Genomic DNA, 10,467 nt, shown 5'->3' on the forward strand with positions numbered 1-10,467 from the left:
CTCCGCCCCGCCCCTACCTCCCGCCTCCCCCCCGGAATTCCCCGGGAAAGCTGGGCCCCCGGGGCGCTGCGCCTGCCCGCGGAGCTGGAAACCCCAAGGGACCCGCCTCCGCTCCGCACCTACCCTACGTCACCGTCCTCCAGGAGCCCCAACCCGCTTTATTTGACTCCCTGCTAAGCAGGTCCCCAAAGATCTCTGCGCCTAACCCCATTTTATAGTTGGAGAAACTGAGGTCCACGGGCTGAAAGGACTTGAACAGGGTGGTCTAAACAGACCAGCGCCCTCAAACCGGGTACACTCTCCTCCGAGGGTACCGAAAGCTTTCCAAATGGGACACGAACACGGTAGTTTGAAGAGGCCAGCGAACTTTTTCTGTAAAGAGCTAAATATTTTAGTCTTTGCGGGCCATACGGTCACTTGTCACAATTAACCTCTAGGGTTGTAGTTCAAAGAAAGCAATAACTACTTAAAATAATGAGTGTGGCTGTGTTCTAATAAAGTACTATTTGTGGACGCTGAAATTTGAATTTTATAAAAACTTCACATGTCGCTAAATATCATTCTTCTTTTTATTTTTTTTAAAACCATTTAGAATTGTAAAAACCATTTTAGCAGTGTTCTGAACAGAGCCAAGCCATGGGCACACTCTTTGGTCTTAGGGTGGCTGACCTCTATTTTAAGGGATTTTTTTCCAGATTTTGAGCATCCTAAAAAGTTTAATCTCTTGGAGAACTGGTCTGCAAGTTTATCTCCATTCTCAGGTCTGCTTCCACATTTGTAAAAGAAAGTCTCGTGTCCACCTTATCCCTGTATCCTCCTAACAGTGCATGGAAAGTGGGGGATGGTAAATCCTCTGGGGCCCCAAGTACAAGTACTGTTGGAATTATTGGGGAGGGGACCATCCTATGATAAAGTACCAAAGATGCCTAGCCTTATCTCTTCTTCATTTTATATGGTTTAAAGACATAAAAATATAGTATATGATATAAAGACAAATATACATATACTAATGTGTGTGTGTGTGTGTGTATGTGTGTGTGTGTGTGTCTTTCTAAGGCTGAAGCATGGCTTCAGAGTCAGAATATTTTGGCCTCTGTGGGTATATTATAAATTCATATACTTTATAAGTTGGCAGTGACTTCCTCTCTTCCATCCCATCCCTTAATTACTATCAAAGGATGAAAATCTTTTGCGATTTTCAAGAGAGCCTCGACAGTAAAGCAAAATTCAAATGCTGACCATGTTCTTCCCCACAGATTTAAAGGTAAGCAATTTTTTTTTCAGCTATTCTCAAAACCCTTCCCCAGAATTTGGAAATAAACTGAGAAAAATGAATGAATTTCATGTCAGAATAAGAAATCCTTTTGCAAGTCAGATGGTTTTTGCAATCTTTGCTGCTCACAGAATTGAAGGAAGGCCTGATCTACTTGTCGGCTGATAGACCATTAAAAATAATTTTGGGTGATAGATCACTATGCGATGTCACATTGCTATAACAAAACTCCTTTCGTTCCTACCAGCTTCTTTAAGAAAGGAGGGTTTCTCAGCACTTAGAGTCGGTGGTGTGCTGATGAATGTTTAACGAGGAGGGGAGGAAGGCGGGAAGTGCTAATGCATACTATTTGCCAATTTCTGTGATGTAAGTACTTGCCTGTAGGTGAATTCAAGCTGCCAACGTGATGTCACTGAACGTGGAGTTGGTTAGAGAGGAGCAGTATTTCTGCCATAGAGACACAATAGGTGCAAATAATATCAAGAGTATAGACAACAGTAAAATGTAGGAAAATAATTAGGAAATTTTGAGTTTTGAGTACTTATGTCCTTTGGTTTTTATATAGTTTATTTACTTGTAAGTTTCTAGAATTTTACTTTTAGTAATAGTTATATTTAAAATTCCTAAAACTTGAACCAGTACAACCTGGCTTTGGCACATCACTGCTGTACAGCTATAAAAAATAAAAAATAGCGATAAAATTATGGCTAAAACCTATCTCATTCCTGCACAAGCAATATTCATCCAGGAGTATTGAAATTACCCAGTATCACTTTTTCTGTTTAGTAATTATTTATCCAGGTTTGTAGGACTGATTTCACAAGCGTATATATATATATATGTCAAATTGTAAATTTTAAATATGTATAGTTTATGTCAGTTGTATCTCAAAGTGTTAAACATTTTTCGTAGGACTTTAAAAAATTGTAATGTATTTACGTTGTTTTGATCAATTGCATTCTCATGATAATTGTAATAATAGAAAAATTTAATACTTAGCCTTATGGTCATAGAACATAAAATAATGATCTAATTTGCATATATATAGGCAGAGAGATAGAATAGAGTTATCAATAAGCCATTGAAGCATACAAAATACATTATGATAAAAGTTTGTTGTGGGACATGGAGTGGAAATTTGAGTTTGAGTAGAAAAAAGAATAACATAAAAATTCTGACTGTTAGAGAAGGGCCTCTGTTCATGAATTTTTTAAATGGATGGTTGTAAGTATCAAATTACTAGGGTATTTAATTAACTGGATACATTTAAAAGAATGATGTAACCATTTATTTTTAAGTGTATTACAACGTGTCAGAAATTACAACCTTTGTAGCTATATAAACTTTGGATGAAAAAGGTTAGCTGTCAACTAAAAAGAGCCAGGAAGTACACAGTTTTTCAATAATCACTTAAAGAATCAACTAGCAAAAAAAGACTGAACACTGATAGTTGAGACAGTGCGAGCTCTTCTAGAAAACTATCCCAACCCCCTGAAATTAAGAAATTTAGCTTCCCCTTCTCCAAGGTCTGAGAATCGCTCTGAAGGTGTGCGATATGTGGATTTGTAGGGTTTTAACCTGTGCCCCTTGGATTGGGGACAGAGGGTACATGGCTGGTCACTACTTTAGTAGGGTATTGTGTCTCTATGTACATTTTTTTGAAGCAAGAAACTTCAGATTCTCTCTTTAGATCCACAAAGAAGTCCTTACCTCCCTCCAAAGGGTTTTAAAAACAATTTGACCAGATCCTGAGGCCCTTTAAAAAGTTCTAATGGGTTCTTCTTTGATTCCCAAAAAACAAAATGCAGTAGTCAAAGGTTTGTAGAACTGAACAGAAACCCTCAATTCCCTGCCTGAGATCAAAGTAAACAAACAAACTAACAAACAAAACCCACACAGGTTTAGTCAAGAAGTTCTTAACTAAAATCCTGGTTCTAGCACTTGCCAGTTGGAGGAAAGTTTGAGAGTCACTTTGCTCCTTGGTAAAATAGGGAGGGATAAAAGACCTACCTCTTCGGGTGATTAGGAGGATGGAATAAGGTGAAGAGCTAGGTGCGTAGTACATGCTCCCCCCAATGTTGTTTCCCCCACCCCTTCCTTATTTCCTACCCCTGAGATGGAATGAGTCTGGAGGATAGCCTCCCTCCAGCTTCCTTTCAAGCAGAGAAATGATTCAGAGTCAACAGGCGCCCACCTCGCACACAGCTCAGAGAGGAGCTGACACTGAGCCTAGACAGGGGTGAAGCTGCTCCGCCCCTTCTCCCCAGGCCTCCTAGGCCAGAGTTAACCCAGGCTGGGTACACGGCTGGAGTATCCGGAGACACCAAGCTCAAGAAGCTACAACCAATCCTGTCAAATGCCTCTCCCTCCTAGAAGCCTTCTCGAATCCCTCACCTCTCCAGATGCCATCTGTCCCTCCTCTTGGGCAGACATCTTGTTCTCCCTGATGTTAGAGTTAGAGGTTCAGAGCATAGGCTTCTGGGTCAGAAAGATCTGGGCTGTCTCCTGGCTGTGCGACCAGGGGCAGGACCTTTTACCGCTCTGTGCCTCGGTTTCCTCATTTGTAACTTGGGAGTCATTTTAGTTATATCATGAGTGTGGACAGTATGGCGCTTAGCACATGTAATGTAAATGTTATGTAATGTAAATGTAATGCTAATATAAATGTTATCTGGTTTTTATCATCACAGAGGTCTCCCTCTGAGTCTCAAGTTATCCCCCCTCCTCAACAGCTCCTCACACAAAACAAATAACAGGTAACCATGTCGCTATTTTCAGAACAGCTGAGAGCAGGGGCGTGGGGCTCTCTCCCAGAATGGCACCAACCCTCTCCAGTTTTCTTTGCCATGCAAATCTCTCTCCAGTTCCTGATAATGACAGCCTGGATCTTCCAGAGGCCGTGGAAAGTCCAGCCACTGCCTTGCATAACCGCAGAAGCTGGGAACATTGGGTTCAGAAGGACCCTCCCAAACCTCTCAATCTAGCAGATAGGAAAACTCATTGTAAGATAGGCAAACCAAGGCCCACGCAGTGAGTCAGCCACCACTGGAGGTATTTTAAAGAATTCTAAAAACAACACTCTCCCCCTCCAATCACTCTTTCTCCTCGCTTGTCTTTATTTTTGTCATAACGCTTTTCTTACCTGATAACACATATTTATTGTTTTACTTGTGTATCATCCATTTCCCTACCAGACATAAGCTCCATGAAAGCAGGGACCTTGTCTTGTTCACGGAGGTGTCCTTAGTGCTTTGCTCAAGATCTGTATAGATAACTGGATGAATGCCATTTGGATGTTTGTCCTGAGGCAAACAGAAATGACTTCATTTGGTCATTTATCCAATAAGCTTTTGATGAACGTCTATGTAAGAGGCCTTTTGAAAAATCCTGGTGAGTGAGATGCCATCTTTCTCTTAAGCAGCTTCCTGACTAGTGAACACGAAAGGACCTACTATAGGCCAAGCTCTGGGCTGCCAACTTTATGTGTATCTTCTCTGTGTTACTGTGGCTCTTGTAATGGCAAGAAACCATGTCTCTTTCAGGACTCCTTAAGAAAAAAGGGCTTGGGGGTTTTAGAAGGCTATGGTAAGGCTAAAGACTAAACTGGAAAGGAAGACACCAAGAACCGAGATGACCCCAGGGTCTGGCAGACTTCTCTCCAAACCTGCGTGGTCTTTATTTGAGGGCATCTTTTCTTCCTGGATGTGGCGCACACTCTTTGACTGACTTACCGGCTCTCTCTTCCAGTCTGAATTGGGGGACAGCCAGTGGCCAGTGGCCTTCACTGTCTCCTAGAGAGCTTTCAGATCAGAGCGTTTCTTGGATTATTAATTGGCCTAAAGGTGAATATCATCCAGCTTCTAACATACCCTGAGCGGAGGGTATGCTTAGTCAGATGGGAGCGTTGAACATCATCCTCACTCTGACCCTGTGAAGTCAATAGTATTATTTCTATTTTACAGATGAGAAAATAGGCTCCGAGAGGAGAAGTGACAACAAAGCTATAACAATGCTGTTCCAGCTAACCCGCAAACCCGTGATTGAGAAATCTGCTGTTCCTGCCATTGAGATTTGGGGGCCATCTGTTATGCAGTAATAGCTGACTAATACAAGATCCAAATCTGGCTTCTTTGATTCACCACTGAGTTTATGGCTCTGATTCCTGTTCTCCCCACAAAATTTTTTTTTTGAAATGTCCTGTTCCCAAAGGAGCAGAGAGGAAGATATGGAGAAAGAGGTCAAGGTGGAGCTAGCGCAACTGACTTCCAGGTGCCATAGAACTCAGAATCTGCTCTCCGCAGACAGCAAACGCTGTCGGTGAAACAGAAAGGTAACAGGATAGGGAAGAAAACAACCTTGGTTGAAGCCTGGCTGGTCATCTGATTTATGACATAGGCAATTTATGTCCCATGTCTTGGGGCTCTGTTTTCTCCTCCAATAAATGAGGATCATGATGTTATGGCACAAGGCCTGTTACAAATGCTCTGTCTCCTTTGCCAGGCACGTCCTTGCCCTGGCTAACTTCACTCATCGTTCAGATTTACTACTTTCACGCTAATTCCTCAGCGAGATCTTCCCCTGAAGTCAAATTGTGTTCCTGCCCAAATTCTTTTACATCATTTCCCATAGCCCTCACTACCATTTATATTTATACAATGATTTATTTGTTTTCTTGCTCTATTGTATATCTCCCCTGGTAGATCGGACGCCGCTTGAGGGGAGGAACTATGTCCATTTTGTATACCCAGAGGCTAGCACAGTGCCCTCTACCGAATAAGTACTCATAAAATATTTGTTGGATGAGCGAATGAATGAAGCTGCCCTCCTCTTCGCATCCCACCTGCCCACTCTGCTTACCTGCTGGAGGTGTTGTAAGACAATAACGAGTGTAAGAGGCAAACTCTTGGGCGAGGGTTGACGGCTGGTCTCCACTCCTCCCTCTATCCACTCAGTTCCTGCCGCACTGGCCTCTTTGCTCCCCCTCAGATATGCCAATCTCATTCTGCCTCAGGACTTTGCACTTGAGTTCTCTCTATCTGGAATGTTCTTCCCAGATATTCAGTTGGCTCCATCCTTCATTCCAAACAGATCTCTGCTGAACAATGCCACTTCTTCAGGGAGGTCTTTGCTGACTGCCGTTTCTGAAGTGATTTCTCTCCCTACCACTATTTCCCTTCATAGCATTCTCTCTACTTGATGCTAAATTTTACATTGTTGGTTGACTTGTTTATTGTCTGTCTCCTCCATATAAACTCTACAAAGTCAGAGTTTTCCTTTTTATTCACTTTATTTGTGTATATCCGTATCATCCAGACTGGTTCCTGATACATAGTAAATGCTCAGTGAATTTTATCAAATGATTGAATGAATGAATGATTATGAAAAAGGTGAAGAAAACAGATTTTTTTCCCCTTAAAATAAAGCCCTGAATCCTCCAAGGTCAGAGCAAGGAATAATTTCTAGGGAGGGGCATGACCAGCCATACCCCAGCTATGTCCTGAGTGAGTCACTTCCTTCTCTGAGCCTCAGTTTCTTCATTTGTTAAGTGGGAATATTGTATCTTCAATTCACAGGTTTGTTTTAGAAATTAAATGAGAATTTAAGCGAGATAATAAAAGTGTTTGGCACACAGTAGGTGCTCAGCAAACATTCCTCTCCAAACATGGAGGCACACACAGCTCTTAAAACAGTCTGGGTAACAAAGGGTTCTCAGTCTGAAGGAGAAAACAGGCAGGCGATGAGCTCTCTTCTGTCTCCAGTTTCCTTTCTAACAGAGGAACTTGCTGGCCAGGGCCCAGGATGGTCACCAATGCAGAGGACAGGCAGCCAAATGCTAGCCTCCCACATGGAGTGTCCAAAAAGCATGAGTACAGAGTTTCATTACCTGTCCCTGAGACACGTGTCTCCCTTGAAGTGTTTCCACTGAACATTCCTCAACAGGGATCATGTGAGCAGGGAGGTAGGGCAGCCTAGAGAAGAAAGAAGGGAGAATGGGAGGGAGTTGGAGAACTTTGGGGGTGGGGTTAGGAAGAGAGAGTACCACATTTACTGAGCTCCTCCTATGTGCCAGGCACTGGGCCCCCTCTTTATGATGTCAACCTATCTTTGCTATAAATCTGAGAGATCAGGTATTGCCACTCCCACATTTCAAGAGAAAAAAATAACAATAATTAATATTGCTAATGTTTATATCAGGCAGTGGATTAAACTCGCATTTGATCTTCAGGACAGCCCATGACTGGACATTATTCTGATCCCCATTTTACAGAGGTGAAAACTGAGACTCAGAGTGATGAAGTGACTCTCCCAAGGTCACCCAGAAAGACAGTAGAGACAAGATCTGAATTCAAGCAGGGACCCAAAGCCCATAGGCCTGTATGAGGACATTTCCCAAGGGATTTATGGGGGTAGATCTGGAAAGTGATGCCAGCAACAGTTGTCCTTACTTGCCCATAGTGGGGGGCCAGTGTGGGAGTGATGTAAGTGACCAAGCAATGAAAAGCACTCCTTTCTTCTGCACCCGGGGGACAGTTTGTCCCAGCTTGTGGCTGTTTGTCATTCTGTTTCATTCATAAGTTTGGAACCACACACTTGGCAGTGGGAGAGAGGTCCTTAGAGATCAGCTCTTCTAGTCCAATCCCCTCGCATTACAGATGGAAAAAAAAACCCCGAGGCCTAAAAACCCTGGTAAGGTCACAGAGAAATTCTGTCAGAAGGAGGAGTTGGTTTGAAGTAAATTACAGATCATCTTGTTCTGTAATTGTCAAATATGGCTGTGCCTCTGAATCACTTGGGGAGCTCTTTAAATATACAGATTTATGCTTCTAGAGATTCGGCCTTCAGTTTGCAACAAGACCTGGGAACCTGACTGTATAATATGTTCCTCTGGTGATTCAGATGGCACAGGGCCATGGACTGCATTTGGAGGTTGAGTCCTTAACCCCTCTTTCAGTTAATAGTTTGGAATACTAAGAACCAGCATGGAACTTGCCCAAGATCACATGACAAGTCAGTGCGGCCCTAGCTCATGCTTTGTGGTTTGAACCTGAAGCTCATTCTTCATCTCCAGGCTGCCTGTGGTCAAATTGTCAAAATGGACCAAGGAGGCTAGCCAAGGGAGTTACTGTGGTTTTCCTCAGCCCTTGGTTTCCTCGTTGCACCCTAATTAAGACATGGGATGGTGCCCATTTCTGGTGCTTGGAAAGGTGAGAATTTAATAGCTGAAATCCTACAGGAAAAAGGAAACTGCAATAGGCTGTCCTGCTGGCCCCTTGGGGGTTTCCCAGAGGCATATTCCAAGCTCTAGGAAGACATCAGACATCAGTACCAGCTATGCAGCTGGCCCCAATGCCTCAGGCTATTGGCTCTTTCCATTTCAGGGGAATGGATAGGGAATGCCTTCCCTCTGTGGGAGGAGGTGGGGTGGAGAAGGTCCAGCTGTGACGTCAGGGGCCTGCCTCAGGAAGAGCCACACATTCCACTACCTGGAAGGAAGACAAAGCTGCTTTCCAGAACTAAGTCAAACCTCTCAAGCACTTTTCCTGAGCCTCTCCTCCTATCACTCTTTAATCCCTCGCCCCATAGCTACTTGAGTGGTGGGATTTGCTCGCTGCTTCTTTTCCACTTCCCAGTACTCCACCACTGGTTTCACCATCTCCTCCCTTCCTCTCCTTCCTTCCTTCACTCTGTCTCTGTCTCTGTCTCTGTCTCTCTTCTGGAATGGTATTTTGGGGTTTGGAGTCAAAGGTCCTGGGTTTGAATCCTAGCTCAGCTTCCTATGAGCACTCTAACTTAGGTAGTAGAGTTCTCCTACCCCAAGACTCAGTTTCCACTTTTCAAAAGGAGGATAATACCTTCTTGGATTGTGAGAATGAAACAAGATCACCTGGGTACTTAATAAATAGATGTTTTCTCAGAAACACAAGATCATATGAGTGATACGAAACCAGAGGGTTCTGAATATATATTTGTTGAACCGAATTGAGGCACCTCAAAGAATGGTTGAGCTGGAAAACACATCAGAAATCTTTGGGCCTTAACGACTTTCAAACTGGAATCCAAATGAATGTTTACAGTATTTCCAAATGATAAAGGAAATCACATACTTTTGATAAAGTCTTGTTTCTTTACTTTTGTCTGGAATCGTATCAACCCAAGGTGATAATATGGTTATCATATGCTGTTCAGAAGTTCTGATGGGCAGTTACATGGATCTTGGATAAGTTTTTTTTTTTTAATGGGAAAACAATTAGTGGAGGGTAGATTAAATGTCGAAAACATTAATCTTATTTGATTCCTCATTTCATAAACAGGGAAGCTGAGGTTTAAAGAAGGAAGTGGCTTGCTAGTCACACAGCTAGTAGAGCTGGATTTGAAACCCAGGTTCTTTTCTTGGAAGCAGTTACTTCCTTTCTTTCCATTCTGGAAAGGGGGAACCTAGAATCAATGAAATTGAGGGGGTTTGGTCTGACGAGGCAAGAATAAAGTGACTCATCGGGTTGCTGTTGCCCTTTCTCTGTTCTTGACTCATTCAGCAAATATTTACTGACTGTCCATGCTATTTGAAAACAGTGTGAAAGAAAACAGTCATGGAGGTGGGCAGAGTCAGGATCAGCTGTCCCCTCCCCCCCCATTATAAATATATATGGATACATGATAAAACACTCATTGCTCGGCCTTCTAATTAAATTGTCTGGGGACAGGGACTGTCTCATTAGCTTCCAGTAGGTACAAAATCAATGCCGTAGTGTTGGCAACACCTTAATTCTAATCCTGACTGCCACTAACTCTATGTCTTTGAGACAGAAAGTATGTTGCTTTCCTTCCCTGACCCTTAATCATCTGAAAAACGCCAACAGTGGCAAGTTTCGAGTTATCCCAGACTTTACGAGAAAGAAAACACTGGAAATCTAGGCTGAAGATAGAGTCAACATTTATCGCCTCGTTTATTCCCAAACATCTTTGCCTCGCCCTTGACTATGCCCCTCTCTTCTCTTCTAGATGAACTTCTTTTTCTTCAAAACTCCCCTCTAGAGGGCACGCAAACTCTACCGATCCTGTGCCTCACTTCCGACCGTCGTCATTCTTTATTTTGCGCATGTGCACACTTCGCTACCCGGCGGCCGGTCCCCTCGGTTAGGTGGTTTAGCCGAAGCTTGCACCCACTGCGCCTGCGCAACCTCGGCCCCGCCCCT

This window comes from Pteropus alecto, unplaced genomic scaffold (genome assembly GCF_000325575.1).
Source record: "Pteropus alecto unplaced genomic scaffold, ASM32557v1 scaffold45, whole genome shotgun sequence".
NCBI lineage: Eukaryota > Metazoa > Chordata > Mammalia > Chiroptera > Pteropodidae > Pteropus > Pteropus alecto.